Genomic DNA, 24970 nt, shown 5'->3' on the forward strand with positions numbered 1-24970 from the left:
TACTATGTTGTGGAAATGTTCAATTTGTTCCATAACTTAAAAATAAAATAAAACAAATGTAAAAAGATGTAGTAAGCATACGTTAAACACCCCCCAAAGGAAAAAGAGAAATAAATTATACATTAAGACTAGAAAAAGGAACTTAACCCTTAAAGAAAGTCTTAAAATATCAGACTTAAACTATGCTTACTGTATTCCTATAAAGTGATATCTGTAGTCTAAATTATCTACCCACAAATGATTTCTAACAGAAAAATAATGCATAGGAGGGGGAAGAATGATATTTCTTCGTTGTTTCAACATCACAGCAAGACTGTAAGATCCTAGCTGGAAGAGAAGTCAGAGGCTCTCTAGTCCGACCTCCCTCGTTTTACAGATGAAAAAACTGAACCCTGGAGAGGTTCATTACCTTTTTCAAGGACATAAAGCTAGAAAGGATCAGGTGTGGTATTTGAACCCAGGTGAGGAAGAAGGCTTTCTGAAAAGCTTTTCAATTAGACTCTGTCTTCATTTGGGAGGTGGACAAGGGTGGAAGGCATTTGCCAGTATACCTACCAGGGTCAACACTGATGGAATGGCTAAGGCATTGGCTTTGGAATCAGATAACCAAGGTCTGAATGCCAGCTCTGCCATTTATCAGGTCTCTAAGTAAATAGATCATACTATCTAACTGGGTGAAATTTGATTAGCCAATTAAAATATGATAGAGAAATGTATACTATGGTTTCCTGGCAAACATTCTTATACAGGTTCACCTGGGACTCTAGAGGGTGGATGTGACTCGGTCAGAACCACTGAAAGTCAAAAAAATCTCTGCTCTGAGTACAATCCTAGAGCACCTGTTTACCATATGGTCCAGAATTTCTAGGAACATGTATGGACCCAGTAATTTGTTCTGAAAGTACTGAGTGCAGACTGAGTAGCTCTCCATGCCTTACTCACTCATCAATAAGAGTGAGAGGAATGCAGTAGGACATCTGAGGTCCACACTTAAAGATGATTCTAATCCCTTCAGAAATGCTGAAAGAGGATGAGGGAAGGATGAGCCATCCTGCCATCAACAATAGTTTCTGGGATGAGGAGTGATTGCTAAAGGGGCTCTTCACCTAAAGGTCAGATAGGATAGTTAGTCCCCTTAAAGAGGCTTTGAACCTAGTCTCCTAGCACACCTGCTCCTCAATAGACTTTTCTCCCTTCTCTTCCAGGAGGCTGCCATGGTCAAATGGGTATTCACATCTTGGGGAATATGTTAGATAGAAGAGGCATTGTATTGTGGACATATCGGTAGAGTTAGGAAAACTGGGGTGTACCCTTGACTCTGGACTTAACTCTTGTGAACTGGAGAAAACCTCTTCCTCTCACTCCCTGGACGTGTTCCCTTTTTGATGAGGCCTATGGTCTAGATATTGTTTAAGCCCCCCTGCCATACTTACCAGCCCTCTTTTACCTATTATTCTCTGGTATTAAAATGTAAACTTCTTAGGTACAGGAACAGTCATATTTTCTTTTATTTGTAGCTGCAATTCTTGGCTGTTCTATCTATCCTTCTATCTATCTATTTTTCTTTCTATCTATTTCTATCTATCTATCTATCTATCTATCTATCTATCTATCTATCTATCTACTGTGATTTCCTGTACTGGGAGTCAATGAGTGTAAATCATATAATAGAATATTCCATGAATCAATTATCCTCCTTAGCAAGAGGAGTCGATCATAGCTGGGGGCTCCATATGCCTGGTCTCCACAGACCCTCCTGCCTTCCCCAGCTGTTCCCTTGGGATGAGGCAGGGATCCCTGCCTGGGAGCTAAAGTGGGAGCTTAAGCTTTGGTCCTATTTTCCTATTTGTCATTGACTTCATGTGTGAATTTGTCATTACTTGTCCTGATTCTGATTGACTTTCCCCATTGTCACCTACAAAAAGGACACAACCTCCCCCAATAGCAGACACACCAGAAAGATTCTTCTTATATATTTTATTCTTAAATTGGGTATTTGTAAAATCAAAATAACTTACTCATTCAAAGTCATTCTTAAAACAATATTGTTGTCACTGTATATATAGTTCTCTTGGTTTTGCTCATTTTGCTTTTCATTATTTCATCCAAGTCCTTGCATATTTTTTTCTGAATTCATTGAACTCATCATTTCTTTTATCAGAATAATAATCCATCACAATCACATACCACAACTTATTCAGTCATTCTCCAATTCCCTTATGGTTTTTTCTCTCCTTTCTCCCTTTCCCTCCTCACTAGAATTTTGATTTCAACTACTGCCTCTACCAGTCTGCCACTTCTATCAGCCCCCTCCCCTTTCTTCCCTTTTACTCTCTTTCTATCTACCCCCTCTCTTTTATTTCCCCTTTCTCCTGATATTTCCTATAGAGTAAGTTACATTTCCATACCTAACTGTTCATGTTATTCCCTCTTTCAGCCAATTCTGATGAGAGGAAGGTTCAAATAATGCTTATCTCCCTCCCTGCTTTCCCTCTCTTCTAATTTACCCTTGTCTGCCTTCTCCTTTCCTCTTCTCCCAGTACAATCCCTTTTCACCACTTCATTAGATTTTTTATCATCACTTCAAAGTTGACTTATATCCATGCCATCTGTCTATGCATACCCTTTTAAATGGCATGATAATAACAGAGTTCTGAAGAGTTTAACGTGTCACATTCCCTTGTAGGTATGTAAACAGTTTGCCCTTTTTAATAACATGTTGTTGTTTTTTCTTTCCTGTTTACCTTTTTATAGCTCTCTTGAGTCTTGTATTTGAAGATCAGATTTTCTGTTCAGCTCTGGTCTTTTCATCAGGAAGTTTTGGAGGTCCCCTATTTTGTTGAATGTCCATCTCCTCCCTGAAAAATAATGCTTACTTTTGCTGGGTAGTTGATCCTTGGTTGTAATCCAAGCTCCTTTGCCTTACAGAATATTGTGTTTCACACCCTCTTATCTTTTAATGTAGAAGCTGCAAGGTCCTGCATAATCCTGCATGTGGTTCCCCAATATTTGAATTGTTTGGTTTTGGTTGCTTGCAGTATTTTTTCTTTGACCTGGTAATTTTGGAATTTGACTACAATATTTCTTGGAGTTTTCAATTTGGGATCACTTTCAGGAGGTGATTGGTGGATTCTTTCGATGACTGTTTTGCCTTCTGGTTCTAGTACCTCAGGGAAGTTTTCCTTGCTGATTTTCTGAAAGATGCTGTCTAGGCTCTTTTTTTTCATCATGCTTTTCTGATAGACCAATAATTTTAATTTGTTTCTCCTGACTCTATTTTCCAGGTCAGTTGTTTTACCAATGAGGTATTTATGTTTTCTTCTATTTTTTTCATGCTTTTGTTTCTGTTTGATTCTTGATATCCCATAGAATCGTTAGCTTCCACTTGCTCAATTCTAAATTTTTAACAAATTATTTTCTTCTATTTTATTTTGTACATCCTTTTCCAATTGGCCCATTTTACTTCTAAAATTCTTCTCTTCAGAGAATTTTTATGTCTCCTTTTACATTTGGCCTATTCTACTTTTTAAGGACTTTTTTTCTATGGTCAATTTTCTTCTTCCTTTACCTAGCTATTGACTCTCTCTTGAATACCCCTCATTTATTTTCCCTATTTTTCTTTCTGCCTCTCTTATTTGACTTTTAAAATCCTTCTTGAGATGTGGTTATAATGATGATATTGTCCTCTTCTGAATTTCTGCTTTGATCTACCCTGTCCCCATAACAATAATCTATGGTCATTGTGTATTTCTGCTTTTTGTTCATGGTGTTAGCCTAATTCTTAGCTTTTAGAGTTGAGCTTTCCTGCTGGAGTGCAGGAACCCCTGACCCAAGCTTCTTGTGCTATGAGCCTGGGACCTGTTCACTGGCTTTATGTGCTGGGGCCTCCAGCGTTGGAAGCTGGAGGCTGAAGGGGTCGGGCAGTGTACATGGTATTGAGCTGGGTTCAGCAACACAGGAGCTTTTGGGTGGTGGGGTAAGGAATCTGACTCCTGGAGGACACCTGCTCACCAGGCCTTGTTTGGCTCCTGTTCACCTGGGCTTTGCATTGGAATGTTTGGCTGCTCCAGCATGTCTGCCAGCCAGGAGGTGTGCCTCTTGCAGTCGTACTTCCTGCAGCTGCATTGAAACACTAGGAGATTTGGCTGCTAGAGAATGCTAGCACATGTGGCAGTTTTCCACCTAGTGTCTATTGGTTCCCTGCCTACACTGAGGTGCTCAGGGGTCCTGGTGTTGGTGCCTGCTCAACCACCCTGGGTCTCAGGATGTTCCCTGGTTTTCTGAGATGGGGCTTGAGGCTGGCTTGTTGGGATACCTTGTGTCCTGTACTGCTCCCTCTGCCCCAGAATGAGAAGGGCCTTTCCCATTAATCACCTGATCTTCCTGAGCTACAAGACTGCTGCACTCCAACTTTCTGGTGGCTCAGCTGCTCCAGGGTTTTTTGCAGAGGTAATATTTTCTGGGATTTCCATGGTCAATAAGGGAGGATGAGAGCAACTTACTTCATACACCACCATTTGGCTCCCAGAAGTAGAAACTCCCAAATTCTTTTTATGATACAAATACCACGCTGGTACCCAAACTGGGAAGCAGAGAGATAAAATTATAGGCCAATTTCCCTAATGAATATAGATGCAAAAATTTTAAATAAAATATTAGCAAAGACATTATAGCTACTTATCTTGAGGATAATACACTATGATCAGGTAGGATTTATACCAAGAATGCAGGGCTGGTACAATTTCAGGAAAACTATTAGGATAATTGAAAATATTGTTGCAGTTTCATAATGTGTTGTGATTGAACCATCTCAAAGAATTCAGAGTCAGAATACCTCTAATCCAAGTATAGGCATTTATTGAGATTGACGCCTCTCATGAAGTTGGCTAAGTTCCAAGAGGAACCAGGAACTTCAGAGAAAGCAAGATAGATTTTATGGCATAAAGATGAAATTACATGGTAGAAATTATGAATATTACAAAGGCAGGAGGGGTTTGTTAAGGAATTACATAATAGGGGAGGGGTTCCAGCCACATTGGAACTGTGCATGCAATTACCCACAATGAATACAGAAAAACCCACTGGTGGGTTGGTATGTATATATTTGATAATGATATTACAATAAGCCTCTCTGTGTCATAAGTTCACCTAAAGGACAGCTTTTGCCATTACTGCACAGGTACTTACTTAGGGAAATTCCCTTCTATTGTTTTGGGGTCCACATCCTGCTCAGGCATCATGGTGGTATTACTTTCTGATTGGCTGAAAACTGTGGTCCTATCTGAGACTAGATGGATGTGGTTGTGGTTGAGTGCATAGCACACCTGCTGTTTCGATTGAAAACATGAGGAAATGTAACCTCAAAAGAAACAAGAAGTTAGGGAGGTGAATAGAATTTTAGAAAAGATAGATATGATAGAACTCTGGAGAAAACTGAATGGGGATAGAAAAGAATACACTTTTTTCTCAGTGGCACATGGCACATAAACAAAAATTGGCCACGTACTAGGAAATAAAAATCTCACAATCCAGGACAGAAAGGCAGAAATAGTCAATGCAGATGATGATGGATGATGCATCAGATCACGATGAAATAAAAATTATTTGTAATAAAGGACAATGGAAAGATAGTCTGAGAATTTGTTTAATCTAATCCTAAATTATGAGTGGGTCAAAGAACAAATCATAGAAACAATCAGTAACTTCATTCAAAAGAATGACAATAATGAGACAACATACCAAAACTTATGGAATGCAGCAAAAGTTGTTCTTAGGGGAAGTTTTATTTGTCTGAATGCTTATGTGAATAAAATAAAGAAGAAGGAGATCAATGAATTGGGCATGCAACTGAAAAAGCTAGAAAAATAACAAATTGAAAATCCCCAATTAAATACCAAATTAGAAATCCTGAAAACCAGAGGAGAAATTATCAAAATTGAAATCAAGGAAACTATTGAACTAATAAAAAAACTAAGATCTGGTTTTATGAAAAAAAAAACCAATAAAATTGAAAAATCAAACAGTCTCCATCTCCAAGCTGTGTTCTCTCTTTTTATACAGTTTCAGACACCATCAAATGTCATTGAGTGACCAGAACTTAAGCTCCTATGATTGACTCTGGTCTTAGCACCTCCCCTTAGGACCCTGGGGGCTTAAGCCCACATTGGCTTAGCACCTAGTAGTTAGGGTTTTAGGGCAAACTTCGGAGAAAAGATCTAATCAGACCTCCCTTAGTTGGCCCCACTCCCTTAGTTGGCCCCACCTGGGGCCCCACCTTAAGCCTATTCAAATGGGAGGGAAAGAGCTTCTCATTTACTGATTGCCTTCACACCATACCAGATATTAAACTGTATTAAAAAGCAGCAATCATCAAAACTACTTGATTACTGGCTAAGAAACAGAGTGGTGGATCAGTGGAATAGGTTAGGTGCACAAACTTCGGTAATTAATGAATATAGTAATATACTCTATGATAAACTCAAAGAGTCCAGCTTCTGGGATAAGAACTCACTGTTTCACAAAAACTGCTAGGAAAACTGGAAAATAGTATTGCCAAAATTGGGCATAAACCAACATCTTACTCCATATACCAAAATAAAGAAAAAATGGGCTCATGATTTAGATATAAAGGCTGAAACTACAAGCAATTTGGGAGAAGAAGGAATAGTTTACCTGTCAGACTTCTTGATAAGGGTAGAATTTATGACTAAACACAAAATAGAGAGCATTACAAAATGCAAAATAGATAATTTTGATTACATTAAATTGACAAGGTTTTGTACAAAAAAAAAAACCCATGTAGCCAAGATTAGGAGGAAAGCAGAAAATTGGGAAAAAATTTTTACAATCATTGTCTCTGAGAAAGGGCTCATCTCTAACATATTCAGGGAACTGAGTCATATTTATAAAAATACAAGTCATTCCCAAATTGAGAAATTATCAAAAGATATGGACAGACAATTTTCAGAGGAAGAAATTAAAGATATCTATAAGCATATAAAAATATTTTAAATCACTATTGATTAGAGAAACATAAATCAAAACAACTCTTAGCTACTACATCTGTCCTGTCAAATAGGTGAACATGTCAAAACAGGAAAATGATAAGTGTTGGAGAAGATGTGGGAAAATTGCAACACTATCGCATTGTTGGTGGAGTTGTGAATGGATCCAACCATTCTGGAGAGCAATTTCAAACTTTGCCCAAAGGGCTATAAAATGTGCATACCCTTTGACCCAGTAATACCACTTCTAGGACTATATCATGAAGAAATCATATGAGGGGGGAAAAGATCCATATGTACAAAATATTTATAGCAGTTCTTTTTTTGATGGTAAGTCTGTATCCCAAAGAGATCAGTAAAATCAGAAAAATATAAAAGTACGAAAGTGTTTATAGGAACTCTTTTTGTCATGGCAAAGGTTTGCAGATTGAGGGAATTTCCATGAATCGAGGAATGGCTGAACAAGTTGTGGTATATGAATGTAATGGAACACTATTATTCCATAAGAAATAATGAGCAAGCAGACTTCCAAAAAACCTGGAAAATCTTATATGAATTGATGCTGAATGAAGTGAGCACAATAAGGATAATGTTACATACAGTAACCACCACATTGTGCAATGACTGTCATTAAGTCTTTTCCACAATGCAATGATTTAATTCAGTCCCATAAGACTTATGGTGGAAATTGCCATCCACATCCAGAGAAAGAATTTTGGAATCTGAATTCAGATGGAAGCATACTATTTGCTCTCCTTTTCTTCTTTGGTTTTGTTTCTTCTTTCCCATGGTTCCACCCATTAGTACTAATTCTCCTTTATATCATGGCCAATGTGAAAATATGAATTAGCATCTCAATTTTTCCACATCCCCTCCAACATTTTTCTCTTTCCCCTTCTTTCATTTTGGTCAGTCTGGTAGGTACAAGTGATATCTCAAGCTTCTTTTAATCTGCATTTCTCTAATCAATAATGATGTAAAGTATTCTTTCATCTATGAATTGTTTTGATTTTTTCATTGGACAATTGTCTGTTCATACCCTTTGACAACTTATCAGTTGGGGAATGACCTGAATTCTCATAGATTTGACAAAATTCTCTGTATTTTTTAGATATGAGACATTTCTCTCATAACCTGTCTATAAAAAAAATTCCCCTAATTTTCAGCTTTCCTTCTGATCTTGGCTACAATTGTTTTATCCGTACAAAAACCTTTTAATTTAGCATAATCAAAATTGTCTCTTTTATACCTACGTCTTGTTTCTTCAGAAATTGTTCACATACCCATAAGTCTGATAAGAAATATGTTGCAAGTTCTAATTTTCCTGTAAAATCACTCATTATAGCTATGTCATATATGCATTTTAACCATATCTTAGCAATTGGCATAAGATATTTTTCTATGCCCACTTTCTGCCATACTGATTCTCAGCTTTTCTCAAAATTTTTCCTAAATAATGAATTATTATCCAAAAATTTTAAGGCTTTACACTTTTCAAATGCAAGAATTTTATGTTCATTTACTTCTATAAATTCTATATCTTCTGTATTTCATCAATCTATATTTCTATTACTTAGGCAGTACCAGATAGTTTTGCTAAGTACTGCCTTATAATATTATTTAAAATCTGATACTGCTAAATCACCATCATTTAACTTTTTTGACATAATTTCCTTTTATATTCTTGAATTTTTTTCCAAATAAATTTTATTATTTTTCTAATTCAATAATTTTTGGTAATTTAACTAAATTTTTTTAAAATTATAAATTAGTTTGGGTAAAATTGTCATTTGATTATATTAGTCCTGCCATCCCATGATCAATAAATACTTCTGATATTTGTAAATCTGTTTTATAAATAAATTTTTAAAAATACATTTGCATGTAAATAGTACTGAATTTCTTTTGGCAGCTGTTCCCCCAGGTATTTTATACAATTTAGTGTTACTATAAATAGAGTGTTTTTTACTATCTCTTCATGCAGAGTTTTGTTTGTAATATATGGGCCATCTCCAGTCATACTGATCAACTGATCAATATCTGTCCACTGGACCCAGATGGCTCTGGAAGAGAAAGTGAGGCTGGTGACCTTGCATGGCCCTCCTTCACTCAAATCAAAGTAAACTGAAAGTCATATACTAGTCTCCCTGATGTTATTGTCCTTGAGAACAAAGGACAAAACACAACCTGTGAGTAGTCTAAGCTGCCTGAATTCCAGAGAAAGAACAATGGAGTCTGAATGCAGATGAAAGCATACTATTTTCTTCTTTTCTCTTCTTGTAATTTTTCCACTTTTTTGGATTCTTCTTTCACAACATGACTAATTTGAAAATATGTTTAATATGATTGTACATGTATAGCCTATATCAGATTGCATGCCATGTTTGGAGAGGGGAGGAGAGGAAAGTAGGGAAATTTGGAACTCTAAATCTTATAAAAAGTGGATATTGAAAAACAAAAATAAATATTTTTTAAATGCTTGGTGACAAAAAAAGAGAGATCACTGTCTGCTGAGTGGAGGATGCATTGGAATGGAAAGAGACCCCAACTGTAGGGTACTTGTATAGCGCAGGTGTTGGGCGATAAGGACTTGCACCAAAATGTTCTTGGCTCTTTGTTTCTTAGAACACTCCCTAGCTAAACTGATTCAGTTAGTATTATTATTTCCTTTCAGAGTAGCTAGGTGGCACAGGGAAATGAGTGCCAAACAAGGAATCAGGAAGACCTAAATTCAAATTTGGCCTTAGGCACTTACTAGCTGTATGGCCCGGCTAAGTCAGATTTGCTTCAGTTTTCTCAACTGTAAAAGAATCTGAAGAAGGAAATGGCAAATAACTCCAGTATCTTTGTCAAGAAAACCCTTAAGGCAGTCACAAATAGGCAGACATGACTGAAACCACTGAAGAATAAGAACAACAAATCATTTTCATCATCTTGCTATTGCCCAATCAGAAGTGAGGAATCTCTCTTCAATTATGATTGAATTCAATTCTGCAAAGAGATAGTTGAGTGTGTAGAAGTCTTGAGTTTGTTTAAATAAGTTACAGTCAGATGGTTTATGCATTTTGTAGTTATTCTGAATGCAATTTCTATCTTTCCATGTTCTTATAAGTGGTGTGTAGAAATATTGATATTTTTGTTGACTTATTTTACATCCTGATATTTCACTGATTTATTTACAAGAAGATAGGTGAGCCAGTGGCTAGAGTGCTGGGGCTGGCATCAGAAAAACCTGAATCAAATCTGGCCTCAAATACTTGATCATTGTTTGACCTGTTCAAAGCACTTTGCCTTTGTTTATCTCACTTTTCTCAAGTGCCCAATCGGTATTACAATCATACCTACCACCTGGGGTGTGGTAAATTTTAAATGAGTTGAAGATGGCGGCTGGAAAGCAGGGACCAGCATGAGCTCCCAGCCGAGTCCCTCCAAAAACCTGTAAAAAATGGCTCTGAACCATGATGTGTGTAATTCATGAGAACTTTCCCAGTATTAGGGTAGTTGAAGGGAATGTGTGTGTGTGTATATGTATGCATACATACATACATACATACGTACATACATATATATATATATATATATATATAGTCAGAGGGCACAGGGTGATTTGAATATGAAAGGAAGATATATAAAATTAAAATTAAGGGATGAGAGAGGAATATATTGGGAGAAGAAGAAAGGGAGAGATAGAATGGAGTAAATTATCTCACATAAAAGTGGCAAAAAAGCTGTTGTAATGGAAGGGAAGAGGGGGGTAGGTAAAAGAGAATGAGTGAATCTTGCTCTCATCAGATTTGGCTTAAGGAGAGAATTGTTTACATTCCTACATGGAAATATGATAATTTTAACTGAAGAAACCTTTCTCTGTATTAGAGTAGTAAGAGGGAAGGTGTGTGTATGTTTCTGTGTCTGCATATGTACGTGTGTGTATGTATGTGTGTGTGTATATATATGTATATGTCTATGCATATGTATGTATGGGCATATATGTGTGTTGTGTCTGAGTATGTATGTATATGTATATATATGTGTGTATCTGTATATATATATATATATATATATATGTATATCTGTGTGTGAGTGTGTGTGTGTGTGTGTGTGTGTGTGTGTGTGTAGACAGAGGGCACAGGGTGAGCTGAATATGAAGGGGTGACACCGGCAAATTAAAATTAAGAGTTGAAAAGAATGTTCTGGGAGAAAGAAAAAGGGAGAGGTAGAATGAAGCAAACCATCTCACATAAAAGAGACAAGAAAGAGCTTTCACAAAGGAGAGGAAGAGAGGGAAGAAGAAATGGAATAAGTGAGCTTTACTCTCATAGGATTTAGTTTAAGGAGGCAATAATATACATAAGCAGTTGGATATGGAAATCTATCTTACCCTACAGGAAAGCAAGGAGGAATGGGATAAGAGAGGGGAGATAATAGAAGGGATAGTAGATTGGGGAAAGGGGCAATCAGAAGCAAAAATTTTTGTGGAGGGACAGGTCAAAGGAGAGAATAGAACAAATGGAGGATGGGAAAAGATAGAGAGTAATATAGTTAGTCTTTCACAACATAACTGCTATGGAAATGTTCTTCATGACTACTTGTTTAACCTGTGTTGAATTGCTTGTTTTCTCAATGAGGGTGGGGAGGAGGGAGGAAGGGAGAGAATGTGGAACTCAAGGCTTTAAAAATGAATGTTAAAAATTGTTTTTATATGCAACTGGGAAATAAGATATACAGGAATCTATCTTGCCCTACAAGAAAATAAAAGGAATGGGGATAAGAAAAGGGGGAGAGGGGTAATAGAAGGGAGGAAAGTTTGGAGGAATGGGAAATCAAAATTCACACTGTCTTGGGGTGGGGGAGGGGACAGATGGGGAGAAAATTTGGAATTCAAAATCTTGTGGAAGTGAATGTTGAAAACTGAAAATAAACAAATTTATATTAAAAAAAAAACAATCAGGGGATGGAGCCAAGATGGTGGCATGAAAACAGGGACTTATTTGAGGTGTCCCCCAAATCCCTCCAAACACGTGTAAAAAATGACTATAAACAAATTCTAGAACTACAGAACCAAAAAAATAAGAGAGTGAAACTACTCTGCAGCCCAAGACGGCTTGGATGGTCTCTGGAAGGGTCTATCACACCACGCTGGGAGTCAAGTGCAGCATGGGCCATGCCAGAAGAAACTAGTCCAGAGTAGATCAGGCTGAGCAGGCCTCAGGGCCCTTAATCACTGAGCTATGGCAGTTTCCAGACTTCTCAACTCAGAAACACCAAAGACAACTGAACAGGTCAGTGGGAAAACTATTGGACCTAGGTGATAGAAGTGCATGGTCCATCCCAGGGCAGAAGCAGCAGCAGCAGCAGCAGCAGCGGGGGCTACTTATGCAGCTCCAGACCCACAGATAGAGGGGGAATCAAGTGGGTGATCAAAGCAGGAGGGCAGGGATCTCTTTGCTGGCACTGAGACAGGGTTCTCTTGCTTTACCCTGCTTGGATCTGGGTCACAGTTCTGGTTGGAAGACCTTGGGGGAGGATGAGTGCTGGTGTGGCCGAGCTTGGGGCAGATATAGAGAAGGAATCCTCCTGGTAGTTACACAGCAGAAATGAGTGCTTGAGATCACTCACAGATAAGAGCACAGGCCAGGAGAGGAGTATCATACCACCTCAGAAAAGAAGTAGCTCTGAAAACAGCTGTGGCAAACTCCTGAAGCTTGGGATATAGCAGTCTCCACTCTGAAAGCAGACATACCCTGACAAAGAGCTTAAAAATCAAGTAATTAACTGGAAAAATGAGCAGGCAGTGTAAAAGGACTTAGACTATAGAATCTTTCTTTGGTGACACAGAAGATCAAAACATACAGCCAGAAGTCAACAAAATCAAAGATCCTACATCAAATGCCTCCAATAAAAAATATGAATTGGTCTCAGGCGATGGAATGATTTGGAAAATCAAGTAAGAGAAGTAGAGGAAAAATTGGGAAGAGAAATGAGAGTGATGCAAGAAAATTATGAAAAGTGAGTCAACAACTTGCTAAAGGAGATCTCCAAAAATGAAGAATATAACATCTTAAAAATAGACTAACCCAAATGGCAAAAGAGCTCCAAAAATCTAGTGAGGAGAACACCTTAAAAGGAAGAATTAATCAAATAGAAAAGGGGGTCCAAAATACCACTGAAGAAAATACTACCTTAAAAATTAGATTGGAGCAAGTGGAAGCTAGTGACTTGATGAGAAATCAAGATATTATAAAACAGAACCAAAGGAATGAAAAATGGAAGACAACATGAAATATCTCATTGGAAAAAACACTGACCTGGAAAACAGATTCAGGAGAGATAATTTAAAAATTATTGGACTACCTGAAAGCCAAAACCAAACAAGAGCTTAGACATTGTCTTTTAAGAAATTATCAAGGAGAACTGCCCTGATATTCTAGAGCTAGAGGGTAAAATAGAAATTGAAAGAATCCATCAATTGCTTCTTGAATAAGATCCCCAAAAGAAATCAATTAGAAATATTGTAACCAAATTCCAGAGTTCCGAGGTCAAGGAGAAAATATTGCAAGCAGCCAGAAAGAAACAATTTGAGTATTGTGGAAACACAATCAGGATAGCATCCAATCTAGCAGCTTATACATTAAGAGACTGAAGGGCCTGGAATATGATATTCTGGAGGTCAAAGGAGCTAGGATTAAAACCAAGAATCACCTACCCAGCAAAGCTGAGTATAACACTTCAGGGCAAAATACGGATTTTCTATTAAATAGAGGACTGTCAAGCATTCTTGATGAAAAAACCAGAGCTGAATAGAAAATCTGACTTTCAAATACAAGAATCAAGGGAAGCATGAACAGGTAAACAGGAAAGAGAAATCATAAAGGACTTACTAAAGTTGAACTGTTTTGTTTACATTCCTACATGGAAAGATGGTATGTGTAATTCATGAAACCTTTCTCAGTATTAGGGTAGTTGAAGGCAATGTACATATATATATATGTGTGTGTGTGTGTGTGTGTGTGTGTGTGTGTGTGTGTATACATATATATACACACATATATACATATGTATATGCATATATATATATATATATACATAGTCAGAGGGCACAGGGTGAGTTGAATATGAAAGAATGATATATAAAATTAAAATTAAGGGATGAGAGAGGAATATATTGGGAGAAGGAGAAAGGGAGAAGTAGAATGGGGTAAATTATGTCACATAAAAGTGGCAAAAAAAGCTGTTGTAATGGAAAGGAAGAGGAGGTAGGTGAAAGGGAACAAGTGAATCTTGCTCTCATCAGATTTGGCTTAAGGAGAGAGTAACATAGACACTCATTTGGGTATCTTACCCTACAGGAATGTAGGGGGTAAGGGGACAAGACAGGGCAGGAAGATAGAGGGGAAGGCCGACTAGGGGAGGAGGCAGTCAAAAACAAACACTTTAGAAAAGGGACAGGTTCAAAGGAGAAAACTGAATAAAGAGGGACAGCATAAGGTGGAGGGAAATACGGTTAATCTTTTACAACATGACTGTTAAGGAAATGCTTTCCATATTGATACATGTATAACCTATATTGAATTGCTTGTCTTCTCAAGGAGGGTGGGTGTGGAGGGAAGAATGGAGAAAATTTGGAACTCAAAGTTCTAAAATCAAATGTTAAAATTGTTTTTAAATGCAACTGGGAAATAAGATATACAGGCAATGGGGTATAGAAATCTATGTTGCCCTACAAGAAAGTATGGGGGAGGGGGAGTGGTAAAGGAGAGGACAGATTGGGGGAAATACATGCCACGTTGGTGTGGGGAGAACAGTAGAGATGGGGAGAAAATTTGTAACTCAAAATCTTGTAGAAATGAATGTTGAAAACTAAAAATAAATTTTAAAAAATACATAAAAAAGAAAATTAAATTGACTCAACTACTCACTACCTGTGTAACCCTAGGCACGTCCCTTTTGGAACCTTAGATTTTTTTTTCATTTGTAAAATGTTAAGGCTAAATTAGAGAATCTCTAAGGTTGTTTCCAGCTCCAAACATAATCCTCTAACAAATTGATCTTTAACATAAAAAGAAAAAAAGGACCTATTTGTACAAAATTATTTATAGCAGTTTTTTTTGTGGTGGCAAAGAATTGGAAGTTGAAGTGATGCCCATCAATTGGGGAATGGTTGAACAAGTTGCGGTATATGATTGTAGGAATATTACTGTGCTATAAGAAATTAATGGGCAAGCAGATTTCAGAAAATCCTCAAAAGATTTACAAGAACTGATGCTGAGTGAAGTGAGCAGAACCAGGAGAACATTGTACACAATAATAGTAATATTGCACATTGATCAATTATGAATGACTTTGCTAATCTGAGCAATACAATAATCCAAGAAAGTTCTAAAAGATTCACTTTGAAAAATGCTATCCACCTCCAGAGAAAGAACTGATGGAGCCACAATGCAAATTGAAGCATATTATATTTAACTTTCCTTATATTTTTCATGTTTTATTTCCCCCTTGGGTATGCATCTTCTTTCACAACATGACTCATATAAAAAACCATCTATGTAATCAAAATCATATACAGCACGGCATTGTATTAAAGTAACAGCTGCCATCAGGTTCTTGCTCATAGCGGCATTCCATCCTGCATACACCATGTTTCCTCATGCAAAGACGAGTATCCTCATGAATGACTATAGAAAGAAGAAAACAATTGTTTTAGAATTCTCATAACCACAAAGAAATTATTCTGTATTTTGAGTGAGAGTTCAGAAAATTTAACCTAAACATTATATTCATTAATTTGATTGTTAGAAATTAATCTTTCAATAAATTAGTTAGTAGGATTAAATGGGAAAAACCCAGGATTTTGAAATTCAAGAACTGGTTTCCAGTCCTACCATGGTGACTTACTAGCTTGGTAACCTTCCTGGAATCATCTTACATCTTTAAGCCTTTGTTTAGTTATTTATAAAATAGGAACTGTGACACTTGCCCTAACCTTTATCACTAGAATGTTGTGAGAATCAAATTGGAGTAGGGATTGGACCTGTTATTTCATTCTTATAGCTATTAATCTTCCTATATCTCTTTCCTACTTGGTAAAATCCTGTGGCTCCTTTTTACTTCTAAGATCAAATGCATACTCTTTTGTTTGAGACATAAATCACCTAACAACCAAGCTCCAAGGTATTTTTCCAGTCTAATTAAACAGTTCATTCCTTGATTCCCTCTATAACTCAGTCAAACTAGCTTTCTCTTTGTTTCTCATAACACAGGACTCCATAAGTCATCTCTAGTCCTTTGCACTGACCATACTCCATTTCTGTCATGAACACTGTCTTCACTCTGACCTCCTAGAAACATGAATGTACTTTAAGACTCCATTCATGTGCTGTATGCCAAATGCGCAAAATCCTAATGCTTCAAGCTATTATTTTATTTCCAAAATCATGTTATCATAAATTTATTTTCTATTTCATATATGTTTATATTTGTCAATGTTGCCAACCCCAGTAGAATGTAAGCTTTTTAAAGAAGGAGACTGTTTCATGATTGTTTTGGTATTCCCAGTCCCAGGAATGAAGGAGGCACTTAATAAATACTTTGTGTTTAATTGATATAAAAAATGCTGTATTTGGATCTGGGACACATGATTTTAAAAGACCAATTTCTCCTAGTTAATGCAATACAATCTATTAAGAAATATACACAAGTGATATAATATCAAATAAAACTATTTTTTGGCTTAAAATATGTAAAATACTAAGGAATTCAGAGTAAGGGGGAAAATAATTTCTACTTTAGCTGGGAAAGACTAGGCAAAGAAAATATCTTGGAGAAGATTATATTTCAGTTGGGCCTTGATGGATGAGTAGCATTTTTGTAGGAGGACTTTTGAGAACATTTTAGGCTTAGAGCTCAAAGTGAACAAAAGTTCATGCCCAACAAGGAATAGCGCAAGCTCAAGTTCAGTTAGTAATGGGAAGGATGCATGAGAAAGTGGTCTATTGAGTGATAAAGTAGAAAAAAACAGCATTGAATTTGAGTCAGTGGACTCTTAAAGAACAAATAGTATATAAGCAATGGAGGAAAGGCACTAGAATTAAAAAAAGGTTGGGAAAGACCTCTTGTAGCATATTCATGATGGAATACAGAAAAGATACAAGGTAGAGATGAGGAGGGAGATTATGACAGGCATAGAAAATAGTAAATCAAAATATCCAGAGTACCATGACATGGAATGTGTTATTCCAGGAACAATAAAAATGTCATTATCAGTGGACAGAAAAATATTTGTGAGGAAACAGGGTATGAGAAGACTGAAAGTTGTGCTTTAAGAAAATTACTTTGGCATCTGAATGAGGATTGATTGGAGCCAAGTGAGACTTATGGCAGCTGGTAGATAAATCAGCATGGTTAATACACTAGTCCAAGTATGAGGAGATCAGATGATGTCAACAGAGATATTGAGAAGTTGAAGATTGCATCTGCTTGTGAGCTTCAGATAATGGAAAGCTGATTGTACTTGGAACAAGAACTGGTATTACAAGGGTACCAATATGGTACACTTGACAGTATTAAAACATTTGGAAGAAGAAGATTTCACAGGGATAGATGATGAGTTTAGTTTGGGATATTTTTAGAGTAAGATACATAATGAACATTCAGTTCAAGATTTCATTAACAGCCAATTAGGGAAGTAAAACTGGAAGTCTGTTGAGAACTTAGAACTGTTTAGGTAAATTTGAGAATTTTCAGTCTAGGGATCAAAATTGGATCCACAGGAGTTGATGAGATCACCAAATCAAATAAAATGAGCATAACCAGTAAGGATGGGTCAGTGGTATACTATCTCCATCCCTTCCTTGTTGCTTCCAAAGGTGGGCCCAGGAAAGCAGGGGAGGCACTCAGCTCCAAAACTTCAAACTTTCAGAGCAAATATCAAGGACCAAACATCTTCCCAGAAATACTGGACTCCAGAGATGATGAGGATGACTGAAATTGTGCTCAGAGTGACAATTAGTGTGTCCCAAGATGGTAATAACTTAGTGATAAACCCCCACCCACACAGCCCCAAACTTGAGATGGACCTGCATGAGAATGTTTGACCAGTTACCATATTTCACATTTTTCTCACTTCTTTCAATAGATCAGAAAGCTTTCTTACTCACTGTCTCTAACACGAAGTGCATGCTCAGTACCAGTGTAGGAGAACATCACAAAAAGCACCAAAACTACAAGGTGGAGAGTCTTCATGGTGAGTGGTTGACTGGAACCTGGAAATGATAGGAGACAAGAGGGAAGGAGAGATAATCAGAAGATAGGACTGGGCAGGACAAAGAAGGCTAGACGAGACCATGTCATAGTAAACTTCAAGTCAAGTTCAGTTAATATTAGCATCTAAATACCTGAAGCTGAGTGAAGGTGCCTTCCCAAGAGCCTAGGTTATCCCTATATTGATAGGGCTAGGATATTGCCCAACAGGGCATTAAAATTTTTATGCAAGTGTCCCAAACCACAGTGAAATTCTCAACAAACCCTTGTTATTTGATTTGAGGAAGGTCCAAGTCATGTGGGTTCCTTTCTCTATTTTTGTCCATAAATGGGTTGGGAAGGAGAGGTCCAAGTTGAATGTTTGGGCTCCAGCTACTTCTATCACAAGCAGCACCTTGTGGTACAGAGGGCACAGGTCCATTGTTATGTCTTCTTGAGGTGATGAACAATTTCTCAACAGGTTTCCTAAAGAACCCATTGAGAATCTCATCAATCCACAAAACTGGTGTCCACTAAAACAGTCAAACAAAAGTCCACTGAAGAGAACTTCCTAAAAAGCAAAATGGACCAAACAGAAAACGGGTATAACATTCATTGAAGAAAAGAGTTCCATAAGATGTAAAATTGACCAAAAGGAAAACAGAGGTAGAAAAGATCACTGAAGAAAATATTTCTTTAATAAATAAAATTGGGGAAATGAAAGCTAATGAATCCATGTAACACTAAGAAAAAAAATTTTAAAAAGAAAATAAAGAGAATAATCTGAAATTCGATTTCGTGAAAAATAACTGACTTGCAAGCTAGAGTAAGTAGAGATTATTGAAAAATTATGGGACTATGAGGATTTTGTGATTTTAAAAACCCTAGTTAGCATATTTCAAGAAATTATGAAGGAAAATTGTCCTGATATCCTTGAAAAAGAAAAGTAATATAGAAACTAAAGAATATACTGATTACCACCTGAAAGACAACCAAAAATGCGAATTTGCAAAAATATTCTAGAAAATTCCAAAGCCCCAAGCTCAAGGAGAATATATGAAAAGAGCCACACAAAAAAAATGAGACATCATTTTGGAACCACAGATGCTATCATTGAAAGTGGAAGAGTTTCCATAATAAAGGAGAGGAGGGATAGGAATATTATACTCTGTAAGAAGAGGAGATAGAATTACAATAAACAATAATCTATCCAACAAAACTGACTATAATCCTTCAAGGGGAAAAATGGATATTCAATGAAATGGAGGATTTTCAAGCATTCCTGATAAATATACCAGAGCTGAATAACACATTTGATTTTTCAACTACAAGTCTCATGAAAGCCTAAAAAGATAAACATGAAAGAGAAATGGTAAAGGAATCAAGAAGGTTAAAATGTTTATACTCTTGTATGAAAAGATGATAATTGTAACTCCTAAGAACCATGTCTTTATTATGGCAGTTAGAAGTAGTTTACATAGAGTGGTCACACTTGTGAGTTGGCTATGATGGAATAATTTTAAAAGTATTAAATTAAAGTGTGAGAATGAAAGATGCACTGGAAAAGGGGGAGGGAAGAAGAAGAATGTGAAGAATTATCTGACATAATAGAGGCATGAAAGGAAAACTTTAACAGTGGAGGCAGATGTGGGAATGACAGACTTCTGACTAATCGTTGTAAACCTCCTGAGTAATGGATATCCATTTCTTAAGATATTGTATATTCAGCCCTTAAAGCAAAAACAGATCTTTAAGAACTACCCACGACCATACTGGAGAGCCACGCTGTAACAGTAGCAGGTCCAGGCCTCTGGCAGTGCTGGTAATCCCCAGGCCTCTTTGGGCAGAATGGGAGTCTGTTGGACCTAGTTGAGACAGAAGCACAGAGTCTGCAGCACTAGCAGCAACTACTCCTGGGGCTATCAGTCCACAGTCTAAGGGTTTTAAACTCACTTTCTTGAACTTCTGGGAGCCATGAGGACTGAATAAACTCTAAGAAGTCTCATCCCTCCCTTGAATAACCCGGAGAATACTGCCCTAGAAGAAACCCTAGAATACAGGAGCCAGAAACAGGGGTTCAGTAGTTTTAGCATGGGAAGGCAGGTAGACCCCCTCTTGTGGTGATGGAAAAAGACCAGTGCAGAAAGGGAGGCATCCCAGCAAGCCCCACCTTAGCAGACCAGTGAGAGTTCCCAAACCCCAGGGGGGTGGAACCTGCAAGCACCAACATCAGGAGCCCAGGTGTGCCTTAGGACAGCCAGGGAAATTGGCAGACACCAGCTCAGACAGACAGCTGAGACCATCCATGCTATATATAGCACAGCCCTAAGGGAAGAGGAGACTTCCAGCAGCCAGACCACCCTTCCCCCATACCGCATGCTGTGAGTTTCAGTGTAACTCAGGGGAAACTCAGAAAGACTTCACTGGGCCTGGATCATTTGCACAAATCAGTCAGCTCCAGCTCAGTACCAGGCCACAGCAAACAAACCAATAACCAGGCCCATAGCTTCCAATGCAAGAAACTTGGGACAGAGTCCCCTATGCCTCAGAAGAGATCCACTTTAAAAGCCAGGACAAAGGCAACCACCATGAAGAAGCAAGCTAGAAAAGTAAACAAGACCACTGAATTATATTATAGGGACAGAGAAGACCAAAATATGAATTCAGAAGAGGACAGCATTGACACTACATGCACACCCGAAACCTCAAAAGGGAATATGATCTGGTCTCAAGGTCCAAAATCATTCCTGGAAGAGCTCAAAGAGCACTTTAAAAGCCAAATTAGAGAGGTAAAGGAAAAATTACAGAATGGAAGAAGAGAAAATGACTCATTGAAAAGTAAAATTGGCCAAATGGAAAAAGAGATGCAGAAGCCATCTGAAGAAAACAATTTGTTAAAAATTAGAATTGGGAAAGTAGAAGCTAATGACTCTTTGAGGCATGAAGAATCAGCCAAACAGTATCTAAAAAATAAAAAATGGGAGAAATAATGAAATATCTCATTGGAAAAACAAGTAACCTGTAAAATAGATCCAGGAGAGAAAATCTAAGAATTATTGATCTACTGGAAAGCCATGATGAAAAAAAGAGCCTGAACAGCATCTTCCAAGAAATTATCAAGGAAAATTTCCCTAATATCCCAGAACAATAAGGTAAAATAGTCATCAAAAGAATCCACCAATCACCCCCTAAATGTGATCCCAAATTGAAAACTCCAAGGAATATTGCAGCCAAATTCCAGAATTATCAGGTCAAGGAGAAAATAGTACAAGCAGCCAGAAAAAAAAATCATTTCAAAAATCACAGAAATACAGTCAGGATTACACAGGATGTTGCAGCTCTTACATTAAAAGATCTGAGGGTTTGGAATATGATATTCTGAAAGGCAAACGAGGTTGAACTACAACCATGGATCAACTATCCAGCAAAATTGAGCATAATCTTTCAGGCAAAGAGATGGAAATTCAGTGAAATAAGGGAATTCAAGACCTTCCTGATGAAAAGGCCAGAGCTCAATGAAAAATTTGATCTTCAAATACAAGACTCAAGAGAAGCATAAAAAATAAACGGGGCGGGGTGGTAACCTTGTTATTCAACAAAGGCAAACTGTTTATATCCCTGTAGGGGAGGATGATATTTGTTAATTTTGAGAATGGCATAGTTAATATGACATCTAAAAGGGATATATATATATATATATATATATATATATATATATATATATATACATACATACATAGACAGAGGGTGTGGGTATAAATTAACTGATGTAATGATGAAAAACCTAACTAAGGCATGAAAAGGGATTATAATGGGATAAAAGGAAAGGAAGAGGGAGAAAAGGGTAAATTACATCATGTGAAAAGGCACAAAAACATATCATGTTAGAGGGAAAGAAGGGAGAGAGAACAGTGTGTGAACTTCACTCTCATTGGATTTGGTTCAAGGAGGGAATAACATATTCTGTTGAGTATAGAAATCAAACTTGTCCTACAGGCAGTAGGAGCAGAAAGGGCAAAGAAAAGGTGGTTAGAAGGGATGGAAAAAGTAGTAAGGGGAAAGGGTAAGATAAGGGGGAGATTGAAGTGGAGGGAATATGGGCAGTGGTTAAAAGCAAAACTCTTTTGAGGAGGGGGAGGGAGAAGGGAGAAATAAAAACATAAAAAGGGGTGGGGTAAAGAGAATGAAAAAAACACAAATAGTAATCATAACTGTGAATGTGAAAGGCATGAACTCTCTCATAAAACAGATGCAGATAGCAGAAAGGATTAAAAACTAAAATCCTATAATAAGTTGTTTACAAGAAACACATTTGAAATAGGGGGATAAACACAAGCTAGAGGTAAAAGGATGGAGTAGAATATATTATGCTTCAATTGAAATTAAAAAAAAAGAAGGGTTAGCAATCCTAATTTAGACAAAGCAAAAGCAGGGTAGATCTAATTAAAAGAGGTAAGAAAGGAAACTATATCCTACTAATAGGCACCATAGGCAATGAAGTAATATCATTACTTTACATATATCCACCAAGTGGTATAGCTTCCAGATTCTTAGAGGAGAAGTTAAGGGAGTGATAAGAAGAAATAGAGAGGAAATGTATGCTAGTGGGGGACCTCAACCTCCCCCTCTCTGAACTTGATAAATCTAACCCCAAAATAAACAAGGAAGATGTTAAGGAGGTAAATAGAATTTTAGGAAAGGTAGATATGATAGACCTCTGGAGAAAAAATGAATAGGGATAGAAAGGAATATACTTTTTTCTCAGAGGGACATGGCACATATACAAGAACTAACCATATACTAGGGCATAAAATCCTCACAATCCAGTGCAGAGAGGCAGAAATATTCAATGCATCCTTTTCAGATCATGATGCAACAAAAATTACTTACAATAAAGGACCACGGAAAATAGACTAAGAATTAATTAGAAACTAAATAATCTAATCCTAAAGAATGATTGGGTGAAAGAATAAAATATAGAAAAAAATCAATAACTTCATTTAAGAAAATGACACTAATGAGATAACATACCAAAACTTATAGGATGCAGCAAAAGCAGTTCTTAGGGGAAGTTTTACATATCTGAATGCTTACATAAATAAAATAGATAAAAAGGAGATCAATGAATTTGGCATGCAACTGAAAAAGCTAGAAAAAGAAGAAATTGAAAATCCCCAAATAAATACCAAATTAGAAATACTGAATACCAAAGGAGAAATTAACAAAATTGAAATCAAGAAAACTATTAAACTAATAAATAATACTAAGAGCTGGTTTTATGAAAAAAAATACAATTGAAAAACTTTTGGTCAATTTGATTAAAAAAAAAGAAAACCAAATTATCAGAATCAAAAAAAGGGGTGAATTCCCAATGAAGAGGAAATTATAATAATAATTAGGAAATATTTCATCCAATTGTATGCCCACAAAATATATAATCTTAGGGAAATGGATCAATATTTACGAAAATATAAATTACCCAGATAAACAGAAGAAGACATAAAATACCTAAATAACCCCATCTCAGAAAAAGAAAATGAGCAAGCCATCAATGAACTCCTTAGGAAAAACTCTCCAGGGCCATATGGTTTTACATGTGAATTCTATAAAACATTTAAAAAAGGATTAATTCCCATGCTTCGTAGACTATTTGGGAAAATAGGTGAAGAAGTCCTACCAAATTCTTTTTGTGACAAAAACATGGTACTAATACCTAAACCCAGAAGAATCAAAACAGAGAAAGCACAACTTACAGACCAATTTTCTTAGTGAATATTAATACAAAAAATTTCAAATAAAATACTACCAAAAAGATTGCAGCAACTTATCACAAGAGTAATACACTATGGCCAGGTAGGATTTATTCCAGGAATTCACGACTGGTTCAATATTAGGAAAACTATCAGCATAATAGATCATATCAACAACAAAACTAACAAAAACCATATCATTATCTCAATAGATACAGAAAAAGCTTTTGACAAAATACAACAGCCATTCCTATTTAAAAAAAAAAACAAACTAGAATGGAGTCTTCCTTAAAATCATAAGTAGCATCTACCTGAAATCATCATCAAACAGTGGGGATAAGCTTAGATGCATTTCCAATAAGAACAGGGTTGAAACATGGATTTCCATTATCACCCATATAATTATTCACTTGTTAGCTTTAGCAATAAGAGAAGAAAAAGAATTTGAAGGAATTAGAATAGGCAAAGAAAAACTAAGTTATTACTCTTTGAAAATGATATGGCGATTTACTAGACAATCCTAGAGAATCAAGTAAACTAATTGAAATAATAATTTACTTAGCGAAGTTTCAGGATGTAAAATAAACCCACACAAATCCTTGGAATTCCTACATATTACTAACACAGCCCAATAGCAAGAGATAGAGAGAGAAATTCCATTTAACATTACTATAGACACTAAAATATTTGGGGGTCTACCTGACAAGACAAATCCAGGACCTATATGAGCAGAATTACAAAAAACTTTTCACACAAATAAAATCAGATCTAGATAAATAGAAAAACATCAGTTGCTTGTGGTTAGGGTGAGCTAATATAATAAAAATGACAATTTTACCTACATTAATTTACTTGTTTAGTGGCATACCAATCAAATTACCAGAAAAATATTTTAGAGAGCTGAATAAAATAATAACAAAATTTGTCAGGAAGAACAAAGATCCAGAACATCAAGGGAATTAATGAAAAGAAATGCCA

The sequence above is a fragment of the Trichosurus vulpecula genome, chromosome 3 (genome assembly GCF_011100635.1).
Source record: "Trichosurus vulpecula isolate mTriVul1 chromosome 3, mTriVul1.pri, whole genome shotgun sequence".
NCBI lineage: Eukaryota > Metazoa > Chordata > Mammalia > Diprotodontia > Phalangeridae > Trichosurus > Trichosurus vulpecula.